Here is an 8164-nt window from a genome sequence, read left to right as displayed (position 1 = left end):
TAAGAAAAAAACATAGACTGCCATGAGACAAGAAGAAAAATAGGAACAGTAAAAATATTAAGGACTTTACATTTCTTCCAAATCAGAGGTTCCCTAATTTTAATGTGCAGCAGATTCATAGAAACCCCCCCATAGGTCTAAGAAATCCGAACCTCTGGAAAATAAATGATATACATGCATTCTAATGATTATCTTGGTACTGTTACAAGTGATCTATAAGTCATATTTTGATAAATACTACCTAAAATAGAATAATTTAAAACAGTACAGGATATTTGCACATAATTATGTGCTTAGCAAAAGTAATATATAAAATGAATTTCTTAAAAAGCAGATAAAGAATACTACCTTAATAGAAAAATGAGAAAAGGACATAAATTTACAAAAGAAATACAAATGCCAACAAACATATGAAAAGATATTCAACTTTGCTAATAAAAACATACAAACATGATATATAACATTTTTGCCAATCAGATGAGCAAAGTAAGAAAAACAGAACACAGTATAGGAGAGGGTTCAGAAAAAAGAATATATTCAACATTCCAACACTTGGAAATACTTTTTTTTTTTTTTGGCTGTCCCACATGGCTTGCAGAATCTTAGTTCCCCAAACAAGGCTGAACCCAGCCCAAGGCAGTGAAGTGTCTAACCACTAGACCGCCAGGAAATTCTCCATTTTCAAATACTACTGGAGGAAAAGCAAACAAGTTGGTATTTCAAAAAAATAGCTATGGACACCAAAAGCCCTTAAAATGTATATAATTTGATTCAGCAGACCTATTCTATAATTTATTCTAAGAAAGTAAACACAAGTATACATGATGTATAACTGAAATGTTAGTACAACATTGTTTATGAAATAAAAACCCAGAGACAATCTGAAAGTCTACCAATAAGGAATTGGTTAAACTACTGTACAACCAACACATAACACACTCATTAAAAATGATGAGCAAGATCTGTATATGCTGACTTGAAAAGACAAAAACAATACAATAAGTGAAAAATAAAATTTTAAATGGTTTACAAAACAGCATATAGTCTCCCATTTTGTCAAAAACATACATACATGGAACAGAATAAAACTATCTGAATTGTTTACAAATACAATATTATAGGGACTTATCTGGCAATCCAGTGATTAGGACTCCATACTGCTACTTCACGGAGCTCGAGTTTGATCCCTGGTCAAGGAATTAAGGTCCCACACTGCACAGCATGGTCAAAAAACAAAAACAAAACAAAAAAGTAGTAAAGTATTATAAATGCTGAAATGTTATTTTAAAATCTGTCACGTTATTTGTGTATGGGAAAATTAAGTCTGCTAAATCTATAAACGTGTGCTGACAATAATACTACTTGAATCAATGATTTCCTGGCTGTTGATTAAGTAACATGCCAAGGGACACAAAAATGCCCTACTACAGGTTGCAAGAAAAGCAAAAAAAATGATGATAAACTTAGAATGGGTCAAAAATTGATTTTCAATACTGAAAAAAATCAGATCACCTCTCAGCTGAACAAAATATTATGCACAGTTAAAAAAAAACTTTTGATATATATTCTAAATTGCTTTTCAATAACATAATGAAATAAATGCTTCTAATCAGGATCACGTGAGTATGGATAGCAACAGTCCATTTTCCTAAGAGAACCATCCTTGAAGAAGCTGCAAGTTTCAGACAGCAGGACACAGAATATTGAGGAAACCAGGAAATACTGACAAAATACAGCAACTGATTACATACAGGTTAAAAGATTTTTTGCATTCTTTTTGATATTATATCTTTTGCTATAGGAATCTGCAGAATCTCAGCTGAATAAAGGGAATTGCTGGAGTAACTGGAGGGAACAGTCTCAGGAGCCAAGGACCAGTAAAAAATGAGGGGTCGCACAACAGTTATTCATGACTTAACCCTGAGAAAAGAGACATTTACTTCTTTACAGAGCAATATAAGATATGTGGAAAACTAATTTCAGATTAAGTGACCTGATTATTTCATCAGAAAACAAAAAGAACTAGATACATTTAACCCTACACTTTAATTTTTATCAATGTATAACATCAGGAATCTGATATTCCCCAATTTACCAGTTCTCTTTTGATAATAAAAAGTTTAGTTCAGTTCTGTTCAGTGGCTCAGTGGTGTCCGACTCTTTGTGACCCCATGAATCGCAGCAGGCCAGGCCTCCCTGTTCATCACCAACTCCCGGAGTTTACCCGAAACTCACGTCCATCCAGTTGGTGATGCCATCCAGCCATCTCATCCTCTGTCATCCCCTTCTCCTCCTGCCCCCAATCCCTCGCAGCATCAGGGTCTTTTCCAATGACTCAACTCTTTGCATGAGGTGGCCAAAGTATTGGAGTTTCAGCTTTAGCATCAGTCGTTCCAATGAACACCCAGGTCTGATCTCCTTTAGGATGGACTGGTTGCATCTCCTTGCAGTCCAAGGACTGTCAAGAGCCTTCTCCAACATCACAGTTCAAAAGCATCAATTTTTGGCACTCAGCTTTCTTCACAGTCCAACTCTCACATCCATACATGACCACTGGAAAAACCATAGCCTTGACTAGACGGATCTTTGTTGGCAAAGTAATGTTTCTGCTTTTGAATATACTATCTAGGTTGGTCATAACTTTTCTTCCAAGGAGTAAGCATCTTTTAATTTCATGGCTGCAGTCACCTTCTGCAGTGATTTTGGAGCCCCAAAAAATAAAGTCTGACACTGTTTCCACTGTTTCCCCATCTATGACCCATGAAGTGATGGGACCAGATGCCATGATCTTCGTTTTCTGAATGTTGAGCTTTAAGCCAACTTTTTCACTCTCCTCTTTCACTTTCATCAAGAGGCTCTTTAGTTCTTCTTCTCTTTCTGCCATAAGGGTGGTGTCATCTGCATATCTGAGGTTACTGATATTTCTCCTGGCAATCTTGATTCCAGCTTGCTTCTTCCAGCCCAGCATTTCTATGCAGAGTACATAGAAGTTAAATAAACAGGGTGACAATATACAGCCTTGACATACTCCTTTTCCTATTTGGAACCAGTCTGTTGTTCCATGTTCAGTTCTGTTTAATTTTTATCAATGTGTAACATCAGGAATCTGATATTCCCCAATTTACCAGTTCTCTTTTGATGATAAAAAGTAAAAGCCCCTAAAATAAGTTCAGTATTTGTCCTGAAGACCAGCAATAAAGGGGATGCAATCTTGGAAGACTGTCTTCAGAGGCTGGCTACAAAGCCAGACCCCAAGAACTCAGGTGGGAAAAGCAGATGGCAACTGTGAAGAGAAAAGAAGGCAGGCAGAATCCCAGAAGAGACAATGACAAAAGTGGGCCCTGGGGGCTTGTCAGCAAGGCCCTGCAACAAAAGATGTTAGCAGTTCTATTCCAATTCACACTTTCTGTACAGAAAGTGATTCCTTTCATCTTTCGCAGCTTAGATTTACTTATCTTGACACACTATAAATGTACATAACATTTTGTGTTTCCAATTCAGAAATTAAACACACTGGCTACAATGGGCTGCTACTGCTAAGTCGCTTCAGTCGTGTTTGACTGTGCGACCTCACAGATGGCAGCCCAACAGGCTCCCGCATCCCTGGGATTCTCCAGGCAAGAACACTGCAGTGGGTTGCCATTTCCTTCTCCAATACATGAAATTGAAAAGTGAAAGTGAAGTTGTTCAAGTCGTGTCCGACTCTTCTCGACCCCATGGACTGCAGCTTACCAGGCTCCTCCGTCCATGGGATTTTCCAGGCAAGAGTACTGGAGTGGGGTGCCATTGCCTTCTCCAAGCTACAAGGGGAACAGGAGGATATTCTTTTGTCTCCTTTCAGAGTTTTCCAAGACTGCATTATAAGGATTAGCAATCACTACTTCTGAAGCTTCTTCTCTCAAGGAAATTATCATCTTGTTAGAAAGCAAAGTACACCCTGAGAGCATATCACTGCTCAAAGTGCTAGATTCCTTTTCCTAAAACTCATGTGTGTTTTGGTCTTTTGTTTTCCATATCTTATTTAATAAATAAATTCATTCTCAGGATACTGTTTTCTGGTTGCTAAAGTTTACATAGCTCCATATTTAATTCATCAGAGAAGGCAATGGCAACCCACTCCAGTACTCTTGCCTGGAAAATCCCATGGGCGGAGGAGCCTGGTAGGCTGCAGTCCATGGGGTCGAAGTCGGACAGGACTGAGCGACTTCACTTTCACTTTCCACTTTCATGCATGAGGGAAGGAAATGGCAACCCACTCCAGTGTTCTTGTCTGGAGAATCCCAGGGATGGGGGAGCCTGGTGGGCTGCCTTCTATGGGGTCGCACAGAGTTGGACACGGCTGAAGTGACTTAGCAGCAGCATATTTAATTCATAGGGCCTAGATTCTTACTAATCTCAAGGCATCACTTTGCTACTTTATCTAATTTTTGAAGTCCATCTAGTCATCTACTGATTACAAAAGATAATCTAATCTTCCAGTGTGCTGAGTGATGGGGCTTAAAAAAATACAGGAAAAACAAATACGTTAAAGTTCAAAATTAAAATGAATAGTAGGCATCAAAATCCAGTCCATCTTACAAATTATACATTACTTTTAATATTAGAGAAAGCAGAAGCAGATCTTTTAAAACTAAAAACGAAACTGGAAAGTTAAAAGATGGCCAGAGTTTGGATTAAAAAAAAAAAATCAGGTTGAAATTCCAGCCTGGTTTCCCTTTTCCATTGAAATATGTTCAGAAAATGCTCTAATATCAAGCTCCTGATTTTTTTTTCCCCTTTAGTAAGGTTGCATGTTTTGACTATAAAATTAGTTTAATGAGATAAACTTTGGGGACCAGGATTTTTTTTTTTTAGGCCTACTAGCCTAGTTGTTTGGAGAAGGCAATGGCACATTCCAGTACTCTTCCCTGGAAAATCCCATGGATGGAGGAGCCTGGTAGGCTGCAGTCCATGGGGTCGCTAAGAGTCGGACAGGACTGATCGACTTCACTTTCACTTTTCACTTTCATGCACTGGAGAAGAAAATGGCAACCCACTCCAGTGTTCTTGCCTGGAGAATCCCAGGGATGGCAGCCTATTGCCATCTGTGGGGTCGCACAGTCGGACATGACTGAAGTGACTTAGCAGCAGCAGCCGCCTAATTGTTTTTTCTTAAACTTCATTCACAGCGCATTCCTTGGATCCACCAAAACTGTTGCTAGTTCTCAGCATAACAAATTGTAACTCAAAGATAGATTCATCATTTCTGATGCAACAGTCAGTTTAAAACTGCTTTCTAGTCAACGAGGAGTTGTTACTCTTCAAACATTCATTCCTAACCTTCTGGAAATGCCACTATTAAAAACCTTCACTTCTTTCCTCAAGACACTGTGACCCTTCTTCTCCCAAATCTATACTGAACAATTCCTCTCATACATATTTCAAAGTCTTGCTTTTCATTTGCACTACTGCTCTTTTTGTGGGCATTTGCAGCTTTTGTAATTCTAGAGATTTAAGGCTTAAAAAACACTTGAGGCCAACACTGCTCTTCCCTGTGAAAGAAGGTAAAGATGCAGTAAGAACTGTTTCCTACCACATGTCTCTTGAAGTCTAACATCAACAAACTAACAGGCTCAGGATAAGTTTTCAGTATAAATCTCATAGTTTTATTAACACATATGAAATTTAAGTTGGGGAGAGAGATTTTTTGCCTGTCAAGTGGGCAACAGAGGACTTACAGTGAGTTTAAAACCCCCTCTCTTTGCCCAATGATGACGCTATCACAACATTGTGCTATACAAAGAAAGAACATGCACTTTACTATTTATCTTTCCCTCAAGCCTCCCTACTTCAAATATCTCAATCATGGCTGGGGATCTCTCTAGAAAAATCCACCTAAATGTTCAAAGCACAAAATAAAGCTCAGAGGAATACAGTACCTAAGATGAAAAAAGGGATGAAAGAACCTATAGTCCTTTCTTCTTCGATTAATAGGGCACTGGTAGATTAAGGAGAGATGTAGAGGCAGGGAATATTAGTGGATGAGAAAAAGAAAAAAAAACACGGAGGAGGAGGAAAGAGAAGATAAGACAGTAGGCTTTACTAATTACCTTATTTTCCTGACAGCTTCTAAGCATTTGCGGGGCGGGGGCGGGGGGGGGGGGAGCGGCAGTGGTGGTATAGAGGAGGAACCTGCAAATAAATAAAAGGCAACACTGTAAGAATTGCATCTCAATTATCTTTTATTTTCAGCTCTATCCTTGCAAGCCTGCCCACTTAAGCTTTCACATCAATTTCCTATCTTATTACCTCTATGTTTTGGTTTATACTTCAAACACACACTCCCCCCCCCCCACCTTCTTTTTCTGGAGGAAAAAGATTATTGATTTGCTTGAAACTATGGATGGGGGGAAAAAAAACAGCTACGGATGGAAAGCATTATTGAGGAGTAAATGGTTCTTCATAACAGAACTAGGGATTTATCTATCCCTTTGACTGTCAGCACATCACTAAAGGCTAAAAGAAGGCTCAAGAGGGAGGTAACATCCCCCTTGTGAAGTCTTTGTTTCCTTGCTCCTGTGGTTTTGGCTTTGCCAAGTAACCCAATTCCCGTAAATAAACATTACAGGTCTCTCCAAACTACTTCTATAAAATAAGATCTTGTTTGACCAATCTTTTAGAGCAGTCATTTATTTCTATAGCGGCTGGTCTGCTCTGCTGCTGTCTGCCTACATTCAGAAGGGAACCAAAATTCAAAATTTCATTTATTCTGGGCCAAAAACCAGACCTTTTGTTCTCTTTCCTAGATATTTTGCAACTTCAAGTTGACTCCTCTGCCTACATTAGTGGAATGTACTTTTGTTCTTTTAAGAAAGAAAGAAAAAACACCCCCCTTTTTCTTTTATTGAGGAAGGCACCTAACTCTGAAAAAGACGTCTAGGAAGATGCTAAAATGTCTTGAAATGTTTAACAGCACCTTATTTCAGAGGCCATGGATGAACCTCCCCCCGGTACCCCAGGGCAAACACACGGAGCGTCCAAGGGGGCAGAGGGGGAAGCCTTGAGAAGGAATATGCAGACTTTGCAAAACTGACGGGAGGGAGGAGAGCGGACAACTTTCAGGACTAGAAACAGGAGGCAGTCCAGATGCTGCGACGCCGCCCGGGCCCCGGGAAACCCCGACGACACCCGCACCCCAGCACCCAGCCCAAGGCGCATCGTCTTCCCCGCCAGCGGCCGCGTGCTCCACCCACAGCCCCCAGCGGCCCAGGAGCGCCAGTCGTCCCCGCGGTGCCGACCGAGCCCCAGGGCTGGGCCGAGGGCGGCGCGGAGAAAGCGCGGGCCAGACTCGAACAGGTTGCTCGGCGCGGGCTCGGGACTGAGAGGGTTAATCCAGTCCGGGGGCATCGGTCCGCCTCAGCGCCCAGCCCCAAACTCGGGCTCCACCGCCGGCCCGCCGCCCACCCCGAGAAAGCCCCGAGACACCCCTCCACAGCGCGGCGCCCAAGGCTTTTTTTCGGCGGCGACGAGAATAACGATCCCTGAGGAGGAGGTGCCGCGGCGGCTGGTGGCTCTCCCGCACAGGGTTAGACCGAGGAGCGGGCAGCCGCGGCGGCACCTCCTCAGTCCCCACTCCCGAGTCCTTTTCCCGCTGAGCCGGACGGGAAGGGGCCGGCACGACCCGGGGCTCACCTCACACCTCGGGGCCGGGCTCCCGGGGGGCTGCGGCGCCGGCCGGGGGCGGCCGCAGGTCCCTCAGGTAAACGCAGCCAGCGAGGACGAGGACCACCAGCTTGCGCCTCGGAGCGACCGCGAGCTTTCGCGATGGCCGGAGCGCATGCGCACGCAGGTACGGCGCAGGCGCGCTGCGCACGCTCGGCCGAGCGCTCCTATTTTGAGCCCAGCTTCTGGATAACGGTCTGCAGGTTGGCTTGTTCTATACCTCGCGCCGAGGCTGATGCCTGGCCCTGTCCTGCTCCGGCGGAGTCGTTCCAAGCTCTGGAAGCTTTTCTTAAATGCCCTCAGTCCCTTTTGCAAAAAGCTCTCCCTTCTTTCCCTGCTGAGACAGTGCAGCGACTCTCATCACTCAATACTGGAACACTGTTATTGCGAGACCACCAAAATCTGTTTCGAGAACCAGCGTGCCCCCTGGGGTCGCGGGGGATTGGAGACGGTTAAGAGGCGG

At 42.8% G+C, this 8164-nt stretch overlaps 1 long non-coding RNA gene across 1 annotated transcript; it reads right to left on the bottom strand.

Moving 5' to 3' along the window:
• Positions 1-678: 678 nt before the first annotated feature.
• Positions 679-7824, bottom strand: LOC138428535 (uncharacterized). The gene is made up of 4 exons (XR_011252484.1): positions 7672-7824; positions 6090-6171; positions 2236-3283; positions 679-1212 (listed from the first exon to the last, which is right to left on the bottom strand). It is a non-coding gene; the product is annotated as an uncharacterized lncRNA (long non-coding RNA).
• Positions 7825-8164: the final 340 nt, after the last annotated feature.

The sequence above is a fragment of the Ovis canadensis genome, chromosome 23 (genome assembly GCF_042477335.2).
Source record: "Ovis canadensis isolate MfBH-ARS-UI-01 breed Bighorn chromosome 23, ARS-UI_OviCan_v2, whole genome shotgun sequence".
Lineage (NCBI taxonomy): Eukaryota > Metazoa > Chordata > Mammalia > Artiodactyla > Bovidae > Ovis > Ovis canadensis.
Note: the sequence above shows the minus strand (reverse complement) of the source record. Positions and strands in the feature narration are given on the sequence as shown.